Source organism: Eriocheir sinensis, chromosome 67 (genome assembly GCF_024679095.1).
Source record: "Eriocheir sinensis breed Jianghai 21 chromosome 67, ASM2467909v1, whole genome shotgun sequence".
Classification (NCBI taxonomy): domain Eukaryota; kingdom Metazoa; phylum Arthropoda; class Malacostraca; order Decapoda; family Varunidae; genus Eriocheir; species Eriocheir sinensis.
Window position 1 is genome coordinate 2,458,075 of NC_066575.1, and position 14,352 is coordinate 2,472,426.

A 14,352-nucleotide genomic window follows, 5' to 3' on the forward strand; every position below is an offset into this window, starting at 1 on the left:
TTGACCCGTATACCAGCACACCTGTTTTGAAAAGGAGGAAAAGTTTAATCCCAGAGAATTTTAATCGGAGGAAAACACGTGTGGGCCCTCATAGACGCCACCTAAAACTCTCCCGCGTGACTCGACCGATTTAAAGCCGCCTCCCTTCAGGTGTTGATACAAAATTCATCTTAACTGTAAAGTTCACCGATATATCGTCTTGCAACAGTAAATAAAAAAAAAAAAAAAAAAAAAAGAAGTAATCATGCCGTCCAACTATTTCAATTGCTGTAATTGTTCAAAGAAATATGCTGCGATTCATTACCAAACCAGCGACGCGATGTGTAGGTACTGTGTCTTAGACTTACGTATTCAGGCACTACAAACAACCAACGAGGATCTACAACGCTCCAATGCGTTACTCTGGGACATCGTGACGTCACACCCTCAACTCCCTTCTTCTTCTTCTTCTTCTTCTTCTTCTTCTTCTTCTTCTTCTTCTTCGTCTTCTTCTTCTCCCTCTTCACCCTCCACCACCAGCACCGCCATCACGCCGCCCTCCCCACCCATCCCACCATCACCACCACCTACTCTTCCTCCTCCCCTTCCTCTTCCTCACTCTTCTCTTCCGCCCCTTCCTCCTCCTCCAACTCTGCCCCCTCCTCCACATCATCAACATCCTCCTCCTCTACTCCCCCCCAGCCAACCCCTTCTTCCTCTTCCTCCTCCTCCGCCTCTGCCACCTCCTCATACATTTCTTCTCCCCCCTCCTCCACATCCTCCTCCTCTACTCCTCCCCAGTCAACCCCTACCGCCCCTTCCTCCTCCTCCGCCTCTGTCCCCTCCTCCACATCCTCAACATCCTCCTCCTCTACTCCTCCCCAGTCAACCCCTTCCTCCCTTCCTCCTCCTCCGCCTCTGCCCCTCCTCCACATCCTCAACATCCTCCTCCTCTGCTCCCCTGCAGTCAACCCCTTCCGCCTCTTCCTCATCTTCCCTGGCTCCCCTTGTCCCTCTCCTCTACCAGCCCTCCTAACGCCTCCACGTCCAGTCGCCACCACACCCCACCTCACTACTCATCCATTAGACGCCACAAGACCATTCTTCCTGCTGTGGTCTGCGTAGATCAGACACAGTTTCAGGGCACAGACAAGCTGAAAACATCTGTTCGACTTGTAGGGGACTCGCTGGTTAGAGGTCAATTAAAGGAATTCTGCGGCAGGAATACAGAGACGCGGAGGCGTTATTGTATTCCTGGAGCCAAACTGGACGACATTACTTCAGCTGTCGATGCTGTCACGGAACTCGCGAAGGAAGACACAGTTTATTTGATTCACGCGGGGACAAATGACGTTCAGTCTACTCAAACTCAGGCCCTACTATCAAAATACCGTCAGGTCATTCAGCGTTACAAGACCAAGTCCCCTCACGTCATTGTCTCTGGAATTCTACCCAGAATCAGCGCTTACGCCGGCTTCAACAGCAAAGCGAGCAACATCAATACTAGTCTGAAGGAAATTTGTGACGACGAAGGCGTGGCGTTTACAAACGCCTGGCACCACTTCCTTGAGCGCCCAGACTTGTTTTGGAACGATGGACTACATCTGAATGAGGTTGGATCGGCGCGTTTCGGGAGGCTTCTGGACGAGGCAGTGAAAAGCTTTTCGAAAAGCCTTTCAAAAAACGGCGGGCGAGGACGGGGCAAAGGCAGCCCTTGATCAACCAACCCGTAGCGTCAGTGCGACTCACAAGAAACTGTGTAACTAACCACGCCTCCGACAAGCGAACTGGTACAACTCGTCACGGCCACATTTCTATCATGTACACAAATGCACGTAGTTTAATACCCAAAAGGACGAAATTAGGCGTATATTGCAACAGAGAAACCAGATGTGGTAGCCATCACAGAGACTTGGGCCAACTCTACCCATCTAGAATCCGAAATGTCATTCCCTGGGTACGAAAGCTTCCACAAAAGTCGAAAGCACAAGAAAGGAGGAGGAGTAGTTTGCTACGTAAAAAGTACACTCCTGCCATAAAAATAGACAAACAGGACGCAGAGAAATACGATTCTGTCTATGTGGAAATAACCGCAAATAACAAGAAACTAACACTTGCAACCGTATACAGGCCTCCGAAACAACAGGCAGCCGATGACACTGCCCTCTACGAAGAGATTCACTCTAACACACAGCAAGGAAACAATTATAATTGGGGACTTTAATTGCCCTAACATTGACTGGGGAATGATGACTGGAGATCAAGAGGGTAACAGGCTTTTAGAAATGGTGGAGGATTCGTTCCTCACTCAAGTTGTAACTCAACCAACAAGAGAAAACAATCTGCTGGATCTGGTATTAGTAAGCGACCCCGACCTCATTCGCGACTGTACAGTTGGTGAGAAACTTAATGGGTGCGATCACCACTTAATCCGTTTTAATATCAACATATGTCACAAACTCGTAGATAATCCATCAGTGATACCAGATTACAAAAAAGGAAATTTCAACTTAGCCCGTGCACTGCTTCCCCTTACGACCTGGGACCAACTTGGCATCACCGACAATACAATCGACAACGCGTGGAACGTCTTCAAAGATAAGCTGTTGCAAGTAGAGAAGGCTACAGTGCCTACGAAATCCAGGCGAGTAAATGGGGCCGTAGATCCACCGTGGATGACCAGAGAAATAAAAGGGCAGTAAACCTAAAAAAGGAATTATAATTTGATGAAAGAGAATGCTACGGCCGAAGCCAGCACACAGTACCACAACAGCCTCAGAGCTTGTCGCAGCCTTATTCAGAGTAGCAAACGCAACTATGAAAAGCAAATAGCGCGAAATCAAAACTAACTCCAAGAAATTCTTCACGTACATAAGATCGAAAAGAAAGTAAAATCAATATTGGTCCCCTGACAGACGAGACTGGATCTGTAACTCAGGACAGTAAACAGATGGCCAGAATCCTCAACAGTAACTTCGCATCCGTATTCACAGTCGAGGACATCGAAACCATTCGAGAGCCCTGCCCGCCGAGTGAGATCACGCCGCTGGAAATTGACTCAATATGCGACCAAGAAGTAAAAAGTACTTGGACAAACTCGACACGAACAAGTCAACGGGACCCGACAGTTTGTCCCCGCGGTTATAAAGAGCTTAAACAACAAATACTTCAACCACTCACTACCATATTCAACCGGTCAGTTCAACTAAACAAGGTCCCGGAAGACTGGAAGATGGCGAACGTAACACCGATTTTCAAAAAGGAGACAAAAGCGTTGCATTAAACTACAGGCCCATAAGTTTGACATCAGTGGCAGGAAAAATACTCGAAAAGATTATTAGAGATAAACTTGTTAAGTTTCTAGAAAACAATAATGTAATCTCCGACACCCAGCATGGCTTCAGAAACAAGCGCTCCTGCCTAACGAATTTATTAGACTTCTTCCAAGGTATATATAAGAACTGGGATGCCCACATCCCCAGTGATGTTATATACCTGGACTTTCAAAGCCTTCGACAAGGTACCGCACGAGCGACTCCTTAAGAAACTGCACTCGGGCATCAGAGCCAATCTGATCGCGTGGATAAGAGATTGGCTCACCGACAGAAAACAACGAGTACTACTCAACGGACAGCCTTCCGATTGGCTACCAGTCACTAGTGGAGTGCCTCAAGGGTCAGTGCTGGGACCCATCCTCTTTATCATATATATCAATGACCTAGAATCAGGACTGAAATCCACAATATCGAAATTTGCAGATGACACCAAGGTGGGTGGAGATGCCCTCACAAAGACCGACTGCGAAATCATTCAGAAAGACCTCAATCACATTATCGAATGGTCGGAAAAATGGCAAATGTCTTTTAATGTTGACAAATGCAAAGTCATGCACATTGGGTCCCAAAATAGTAACCACACATACATCATGAATGGGAGACCTCTGCAAGCGATGCAGGAGGAAAAGGATCTTGAGTCACTATCAGCAGTGACCTGAAACACGCGAATCACTGTAAAAAAGCATACAACAAGGCCAACATTATGCTCGGGTTCATAGCGAGGAACTTCGAGTGTAAAACACCAGACGTGATGCTATCCTTGTATAATTCCATGGTAAGACCGCACCTCGAGTATGCAGTGCAGTTCTGGTCTCCCAATTACAGAAAGGACATTGCTTTACTGGAAAGGATTCAACGACGCGCCACAAAGATGATTCCAACCTTAAGGGCTCAACCGTACGAGGAACGACTCAAGCGACTCAATCTCTTTACATTGGAGAAAAGACGCCTACGAGGGGATATGATTCAAGTCTTTCCAAATTCTTTGAACTGCAAACCAACTCAAGAACTAGAAATAACGGTTTACCCATTCAGTCGAGTCGATGTAACACAGACATTGGAAGGAGTTTCTTTTCAAACCGAGTCATCCGCCACTGGAACAATCTTCCCTCAGAAGTAGTAAATGCGAATACCATCAACTCCTTCAAATATAGAATCGACCGTCATTTCGCTGCGTCAGGAGTAAACTGAATAACGAGGGGCTTCCATCTGCTCCTCAATATCGAGGTGCTTTCATCTGCTCACCAAGCCCCAAGTGGCGGTCGAGCAGATTAAATCACCCAAGCGGGCAACCTCGTAATGAGCCAATAGGCTTTCTGTTGCCTGCATTTCCATGTTTCCATGTTTCCATGTTTCCATGTTTCTTTTTCCTCCCCTTCCCTTTCTCCCCCTCACCCCCCCTCCCTCTCATCTCCCCTCATTCTCACCTCCCCTCCGCCCTCTCATTATCCCCTCCGCGGCCCCTCATCACCATCACCACCATCATCACCACCACCACCACCATCATCACCACCACCATCATCACCAGTACCGACCTCTCATTCCCATCTTCGTCCTTCCAACACCGCGTCCATCACCAACCACTCCACCTCCTCCTCCTCCTCCACCTCCTCTGACCTTCATCACTAATCCATCTCTCTGCTACACTTGACCTCCATTACCTCCACCTCCTCCTCCACCTCCACCTCCACCACCTCCTCCTCCACGCTGACACTCGAGGTACAGACAGACACATGTGCTTGAGTTAAAAGACCGACCCACAAGCCTTAATACTGGTGGTGAAGGCAATGATGAAGAGGAGGAGGAGGAGGAGGAGGAAGAGGAAGAGGAGGAGGAGGAGGAGGAGGAAGAGGATGAAGTCCATAAACGCAACAAATAGACCCGTCACATTCACAACCCAACAAAAGCAAAGGAGAATGAGAACGAAGAAAAAAAAAGGAGGAGGTGGAGGAGGAGGAGGAGGAGGAAGACAAGAATAACAATAATAAAACAAGGACAACGAATATGAAGACGAAGAAGAAAAAGAAGAAAAGAAAAAAAAGAAGTCAACGACAACGAAAAAGAAGAGAACAAGAACAAGAACGAAAACAAGAAGAGCAAGAAGACGAAGAAGAACAGGAACAAGAACACGAAGAAGAAAAAGAACAACAAAAAGACGAAGACGAAGAAGATAAAAAGAAGACGGAGAAGACAACGCAAAAGAAGAAGAAGAAGAAGAAGAAGAAGAAGAAGAAGAAGAAGAAGAAGAAGAAGAAGAAGACAACGCAGAATAACACAACAAAAAAGAAGAAGAAGAAGAAGAAGAAGAAGAAGAAGGAGAAGACAACGCAGAATAACACAACAAAAAAGAAGAAGAAGAAGAAGAAGAAGAAGAAGAAGAAAAACAAGAAGAAGAGTCTGCAATAAATCCGACTGGGCCGAGGCGTGAACAGAATCTCAATAGTCACATATCTTTACCTGCCTAGCTACGCCGACTGGTCGGGACAATGCAGCGACGACCCGGGGAGAGATACAGAGAGAGAGAGAGCTCGGAAGACTGAACGAGAAAGTAAGAGAGAAAGACACAATACCAGAGAACGGAAGATTGAGTGAAAGAGACTGAATACGAAAGAGATTGGATGATAAAGACAAAAGAGAAAAGGATTAGATTAACAATGTAAGGACGAAGAACAGGGAGATAAATAATGGAATGAAAGTATAGAGACAAGAAAGAAGAAACGGAAGACTGGAAGAGAGAAATAAAGAAAGAAGTAAAGAGACAGATAGAATGAAAGAGAAGGAAAGAGAGAAAACATGAAATTAAAACTGTAGCAACGATTACGGGGAGAAAGAAGGATCGGAAAGATGAATAAATGAGAGAAAGAAGAAAGAGAAAAAGAAATTGAATACGAAAGAAAGAGAAGAGAAAGAAAGAGATGAAGCTGTTTAACCTAAATTATATCATCACCATCGTCACCACCACCACCATCACCACAATCACCACCAACAACAACAACGCAACCACCACAACCACCTTCACTATAAGCAACAAAACGAGAAAGCGAAAAACATCAATTCAGTCACCATAACTATCTTTACAAACATCAACAATAAAAATAATACAATAGCAACAATAACAACAGCAACAAGAGGAGGAGGAGGAGGAGGAGGAAGAGGAGGAGGGAATAAGAGGTACGCACTTGAAGCCCCTAAGAGGATTGCTGAGTCAAAACCGTGAATGGATCGTGATAGAAGACCTGAATCAGAAGCCAACGAGTAAGTCAGAAGCTCTCCTCCTCCTCCTCCTCCTCCTCCTCCTCCTCCTCCTCCTCCTCCTCCTCGTCATCCTCTCAGAGTTTGTGTATCAATTCATTTTTGTTTTCTTTTTTCATTCTCCGAGATTTAAGTGGATTTAGAAAAGCTTTGTTTGGGTTTCGTTCTCGAGTTTCGCTGAAGAGTTTGTTGCTGTTGTTGTTGTTGTTGTTGTTGTTGCTTTAGTATCGTTACCGTGAATCCTTTTTTTTTGGTGTTCGTGATAATTTATTTTTCTCATTTTGCTTCTTCCTGTTTATAATTTGTTTGTCTTTTCTTTGTTTATTTCGTTTAGTGCTCTCTCTCTCTCTCTCTCTCTCTCTCTCTCTCTCTCTCTCTCTCTCTCTGTATATCTAACTCCTATTAGTATACATTCAGCTATTTTTATTTACCATATCCTCCTCCTCCTCCTCCTCCTCCTCCTCCTCCTCCTCCTCCTCCTCCTCCTCCTCCTCCTTTTCCTCCTCCTCCTCCTCCTTTTCCTCCACCTCCTCCTCCTCCTCCTCCTCGAGTGCCGCCCACTTGAGGCTGAGAGGCTGGGAGCATGAGGAGCCACCTGCAGAAGGCTCTCAACCCACCACGCCCACACTCACACCCACGGCCGCGCCCACGCCCTTGTCCGCACTAGCACCCACCCGTACACCCACATACCCACTCATCCACTTGCCCACCCACACCCACGCCAACCCACCAACACCCACACACCCGCAGTAATACGTTCACCCTCATCAATACTCTTATCCACCTTCTTCCACTTTCATCCACATCCATTTCCACACCACCACATCCCCACCACACACACCACTACATTTTCCCACATTAATACACATAGGCACCTCTCCACACCCACACTCATCCACATCAATCCGTTTACCCATTTCAGTAAACTCATCCACCTTCCCTCAGCCTCACTCACACTCACAGTCACCCGTACACACTCACCCACACCAATCCGTTTACCCACCTCGATACCTTTACTCATCTCCCTACATCCATAACAACAGCCAACCACGCACCTACACCCACATCAACACTCTCATCCACCTCTCCACAACATCCTCCTTACCCACAGCCACACACACTAACGACTCAAAGATCTTATCCTCAGCCACGCACATTTCTAGCCTTCATATAATTTAGGTACAGGTAAAGGTGAGTGTATACGCTATAGCTGCGCGTGGTTGCGGTGCTCATCTCCGATCCGTTGGCCCTTTGACCCTGTGGTAGGTAGGAACCATGCAGTTACCCCGGGTCAATGTGATATTCGGGATTGCCACAGTTTGCTTTCCCCCGGGTAGACATTTATCGACCAGCCCGAAAGGGAGGATGAACAGCTGGGTGAGGTGCACGCCGACTGCCCGGGAAGGGATTCGAACCCGGTCCCGCGGAGTGGTAGGTAGGCACGCTGACCACTACACCTTTTCACCCTCAAATTAAAAGAAGTTGAATATCAAATTTAAAAAGTTGAATTTCATATATGAAATTCAACTTTTTTAATTTGAAATTCATCTTTTTTTTTTTAATTTGAGGGTGAAAAGGTGTAGACCACGGAGATGCTTTCCCATATAATTTGCTCTTTCATAATTTTCTACTCCTTTTTGTTGTTATTTTTTGTTTCTTCTTTTCCTAGCTCCTCCTCCTCTTTACATTATCTCTTTTTCTCCTCCGTATCCTCCTCCGCTTCCTCCTCTCAAAGCTTCTCCTCCTCCTCTTAAAACTCCTCCTCGTCCTTATCCTCTTCGGCATCCTCATACGTCTATCTTTTCTCTATATTCCCTTTTCTATTATTTTCCTTGTCATTTCATCATCACTTTATTATCTCTACTTTATCTTCTCTTCCTCCTCCTTTACATTCTCCAACCCTACATTTTTTTTTTTTTACAGCAGAGGAGACAGTGCAAGGGCTTAAAAAAAGAAATAAATAATGAAATAAAAACCCGCTACTTACTTACTTTATCCTCTACATCCTATTTCTTCTTTCCTTTGTCATTCTACCATTTCTTTGTCTTATTTCTACAATTCATCTGTTATCTCAGCTTCCATTTTTTTTTCTGTTGCTCTGTTTCTTTCCTCCGCCTTCTTCGTCTTCTTCCGTTTCCTCTTTTTCCATTTTCGTTCCCTTCTTCTTCTTCTTCTTTCTCTTACCTGTTCCCTCGCTGCTCATTAACAAGGCACGGAACTCACCTGGAAATAAAGAAAAGATAAACGTAAGAAACACAGAATAAAAAAATAAAAAAACATGAATAACAGAAGAAAAATAGGAGTTGTAATCGTCTTCTTATACTCTTCCTTCCCTTCTTTTATCATTATTACTACTATATCATCAATACTACTACTACTACTACTACTACTACTACTACTACTTCCTCCTCCTCTTCCTCCTCCTCTTTCTCCTCCTTCTTCGAACAATGAACATTTTTGCGTTGCTTTCTTTTGTTCCGCTGTCAAACACACACACACACACACACACACACACACACACACACACACTCGAGGGTCCGTCACTGATACACACACTTAAAATAATGCCGCCAGATGGAAGGGCTTAGGAGGAGGAGGAGGAGGAGGAGAGAAGGGGAAGAATGGAGAGGAAGATGATATGGGAAGGGAGGGAGAGGAAAGGATGGTAGAGGTTGGAGTGGAAGGGAGGAGAAGTGAAGAGGAAGAGGAAGAAAGGGAAGAAGAAGAGGAGGGTAAGATGAGCAGGATGGAAGAGGAGGAGGAGGAAGAGGGGAGGAAAGAAGAGAATGAAGATGAGGATGTGGAAGGTTATGAATGAAATGTAATGAAGAAGAAGGGAAGGGAAGAAAGAGAAGAAGAGGAAGAGGAGGAAGAGGAGAGGAGCAAAGGGGAAGATGCGAATATTTGGAAGCTTATGAATGAAATGGAGGAGAAAGGAAAGGAAGGAAAAACAAAGGAACGTCAAAAACAGGAAGAGGAACAAAGAAGAAGGGAAGAAGACGAAGAGAAAAAAATCTGCAGGAGTAAAGAGGAAGGAAGAAAATGAAGGGTACAAAGAAAAGAAGAAAAGAAGAAGTAAGAAAGAAAGAAAAAGAAGAAAGAAAGAAAGAAAAAAAAGATGAAAAAGAAGAAGGAAAAGAAGAAAAGAAGAAGAAAAAAAGAAAACAAAGGTATGCATTACGTTTACCTGTTACGCTTTTAATTAGGCTTTTGTTAGGGGGCAAGACCTCTCTCTCACACCTCACGCCTTACCTGTCCGTCTGTCTATCTATCTGTCTGTCTGTCTGTCTGTCTTTGTCCCTTGCGGTGAATGTTATCTTGGTTTCTGTGTCTCTGTCAGTCCGTTTACCTTTCTCCCTCTCCCTCTCCCTCTCTCTCTCTCTCTCTCTCTCTCTCTCTCTCTCTCTCTCGTCACCACCATCTATCATCACCATCATTAGCACAACACAAAATGCCATCATCACTGCATCTTCACTGCAATCATTTATCACTCAGACTCACCATCACCTCGACTACCGCCATTACTCTCTCTCTCTCTCTCTCTCTCTCTCTCTCTCTGGTGGTAAGCGTATTTCAACTTCTATTTTTCCTCTGTAATCTCGCTCTCCTTTTTTTTCCTTCCTTTCTCTCTTTCATTCTTTATCAGCCCGTTTCCGCTGGACTCTCTCCCTCTCCCTCTCCCTCTCTCTCTCTCTCTCTCTCTCTCTCTCTCTCTCTCTCTCTCTCTCGTTCTTCATTCTTGTTTTTATTGTCGCTCTTCTTGTCTCGTTCTCTCGCTTTCACTTCCGGATGAAAACAAAAACAAAAGAAAATCACTTGAGTCTTTTGGAACCGACTTTTGGGGTATTCAAGACTCTTTCGGGCAGACTCACGACCCCGGAAAGGTGTTCAATTATAAGGGAGTCAGGAGTCTGCCCAGCAGTTTTCCCGCCCACTTAAAGAACGAGAGAGGAAAAGGAAAGGAAAGGGAAAAGAAAGAGGAAAAGGAAGAGTAAGAAAAGCTCGCCCAGTTTCCCCGCCCACTTAAAGAACGTGAGAGAGGAAAAGGAAGAAAAAGGTAGAGGTGAGCACAATGAAAAGGAAAATATACGAGGAACTGAAAGGGAACTAACGAGAAAATGAGAGAAAACTCGATAAAATGGAAAATTGAACGGAAATAAAATGAAAAATGTAACAAATATGACGGAATGAAGGAGAAAAGAAGGAAAATGTAACTGAAAGGTGAGAATAATAATAATAATAATAATAAGAAGAAGAAGAAAATAAAAACATACGAAGAGGAAAAAAGGAAAAAAATATGAGAGGAAAAACGATGCAAATAATTATAAGTAAAAGAAGAAAGAAAAAAATAAAACGAAAATATGAAAACAATAAACAAAGGAAAACAAAGAAAATATTGGACGAAAAATCAAAGAAAAAAATAGAAAAAACAATGAAGAAAAAATTGTGAATGTAAAAAAAGAAAGTAAAAAAAACAATATAAAACAGAGAAGCGAAAACAATGAAAAAAAAGGAAAACAAAGAAAATATTGGACAAAAAAATCAAAGAAAAAAATAGAGAAAAAACGATGATGAAAAAAAATTATTGTGTATGTAAAAAGAGAAAGAAAAATATGACAAAAAAATAAGAACAATGAAATAGGAAAACATACGAAGAACTGAACGTAAATTTAAAGGAAATAAATGAGACCAAAACCGATGAAAAATGAATTACGTTTATTGCCTTGATTATAGCGTTGAGAAAAGGAAAGACGAATAAAAATGGAAATAGAAGAGATGCAGATAAGATAAGTGGAGTATATGAGATTTAAAATGAGTGTAACCGAGTGAAATATTAAGACGAGAGAGAGAAAAAGCGTATTAAACAGAGTATCAACAAACATGGAAGAAAGAAATGAAGAAAAAAGAAGAAAAACGAGTCGAAACCATCTGAGAGAGAGAGAGAGAGAGAGAGAGAGAGAGAGAAGAAAAAAATGAGTTCATGCAGTCGTCTCATATTTAAAGTTTATGCAAATTCCTTTTTTTTTCCCTCTTTTTCATGGCTCATTGTTTCTCAAGCTTTCGCTCATAAAGTTTGAAAGCCTTAATTTTAATTGGTCACGCGTCCACACACACACACACACACACACACACACACACACACACACACACACACACACACACACACACATTGAAATCACTGCCCAAACACAATGCCTTTTCACATTTCCCCTTTCGCCTCCCTCTTTCTCCCTTCCCTCCTCTTCCTCTTTTCTTTCTTTCCTCCCCCTTCTTCACTTTCTTCCCCCCTTTCCTCCCCTTCATCTCCCATTTTTCTTTCTTCCTCATTCCTCCTCTCCATTTCCTCCATTTCCTCTTCTTTCTCTGCTCTTTCTTCCCCCTTCCTCCTCCCAATCCTCCACCTTTCCTCCCCTTCCATCCTCTTCTTTCTTCCCCCACTTTCCATCCTCACCTCCCCACCAAATCATACCCACACAATGCCACGCCCATCCTGAAAAACTCTCCCCTCCTCCTTCACCTCCTCCTCCTACTCCCCATCCCACCTAATGCCACCCTACCCTGCTTCTCTCTTTCACCCCACTCCCCCCTCTCTCTCTCCTCCCCCCCTCCCCTCCCCCCCGTTATTTAGTGTCACGGAGAAGCTATCATTTCCACGCGGAGCTGAGAGGGCGTGGGCGGCGTGGGCGGAGGGGCAGGAACAGAGGAGAGGTAAAGGTGGTCGGGTCATTTGGGTGGAGGTGATGAGAGAGAGAGAGAGAGAGAGAGAGAGAGAGAGAGAGAGAGAGAGAGAGAGAGAGAGAGAGAGAGAGAGAGAGAGAGAGAGAGATGAAAAGGGTGAGATACCAGTACAAAGCTAACCAACACATCATTTTCTCTCTTTATCTCTCTATCTCTATCTCTATGAATAATACATGATTACCTCTTAATTACCACCCATCCCCCCTCCCCCCTTCCCTATCAGGTGTTGCTCTGGGGGACTGGGGGACTGGCTGACTGGCTAACCTTCTCGCCTCACTGCCCCCAACGTCTTATCTACCCAGGTTCGACGCCAGGCAGGGCAGGCAGCTGACAGGCCTACCCCAAGGACCCAGCCAGCTGCTCTTTGTCTCTCCCGTTCCTCGGTCAATGCCTGCTTGGAGTGACACCTGGCGAGGGTTAACGAGGTGACCTGACACTCTCCTCGCACTCTCCTCCAGGTGTGGCGAGATACCGTGGCCTCAGGTAATGTTTTGTGGAAGTTCTTAATCAAAGGTGAAGGATACAGATATTAGCAAAGAAGTAAAGCTCCATTTGTGTTGGACTATGAGAACAAGAGTACATTGGGAGTCTGCGAGAGGCCGGTAAGCCCATACAGGTCAGCTTCTGTAAACCTAACTCCACATATCCTCCTTATCCATGAATTTACCTAACCTCTTCTTGAATGTATTTATCCCACTGGCACTCACAATGCCTGCCAAGTCATCCTATATTGTTAATTAACCAATTCATGCTTATTTCTATTTTGAATCTAAATTTATTCAACTTAAACCCACTGATATGTGTCCTACCCCGCTCTCTTACCGGCAAAACTTCAATAATATAACGAGAATATGTTTTGCATTGATGAAAAATTTAAGTGATTAGCAAACTACTACTGCTATTACTACTATTACTACTACTACTTCTACTACTACTACTACTACTACTACTACTACTACTACTACTACTACTTCCGCCACAACTACCACTACTTCTGCTACTTTGAAACAAGAGAAAAGCCAGTACCATATCCTCCTTCCTTTCCTCCTCCTCCTCCTCCTTATCTCCCTGGCAGCCACACACACGTCTCCCTTACTCCCTATCTCTCCCTTCCCTCCACTCTAAAGCCTCAGGTAAGTTCCCCCCCCTCACCTTTCCTCCTCCCCCTTCCCTTCCCTTCCCATCTTCCTTTCCTCCTCAGCACCGCCCCTGATAAAGAGAGAATCCATTAGAGGGGCAAGAAACACACACACACACACACACACACACACACACACACACACACACACACACACACTTCTTTTAACTCGTATTTGATTAATCGAGTTCGCTTTGGGTTAGAGAGAGAGAGAGAGAGAGAGAGAGAGAGAGAGAGAGAGAGAGAGAGTCAAAACAGTCGATATGGGGTTTTACGTTACCTCATTGTTTTGCATTGTTGTTCCCTATTGTCTGTCTGTCTTTGTTTGTCTGTCTTTGTTTTGACGCGCTGGGTACGTTTTTTTTTTTTTTTTTTTTTTTTTTTGCTTGATTTTGGTTTATATAAAAAAATGACCTTCGAATTTGTTCATAGTTCGTGATATTATTACTAATCTATCTTATTGTTCATCTTTACATATTTCTCTCACTGGTTTTTTTTTTTATTATTTTCTTTCTGTGCATTCAAATACTTATAAATACATGCACACAAAATTTATAACATTAGTAGGAGTCCATGAATACAACTTTTCCTTCCTTATACCATATTATTAAATCTTTCTTTTTTTCTAGTTTTCTTTAATTTTCTCGTTTTTCTTACGCTTTACTATTTATTATGACACTTTTACATGTTTCTTCCTTTGTTTCTGTCCCATATTTTTTTGTTTTTCCACCATTTCTTACTGATTTGACTTGTTTTTTTTTTTGTTTTTTTACAACAAAGGAGGCAGCTCAAGGGCACACAAAAAAAGAAAACAATAATAAAAAAAAAAAGCCCGCTACTCGCTGCTCCTAAAAAAGAAACAAAAGAGGTGGCCGACAGGAAGATATGTTTCATGTTGTTTTCTTTTTC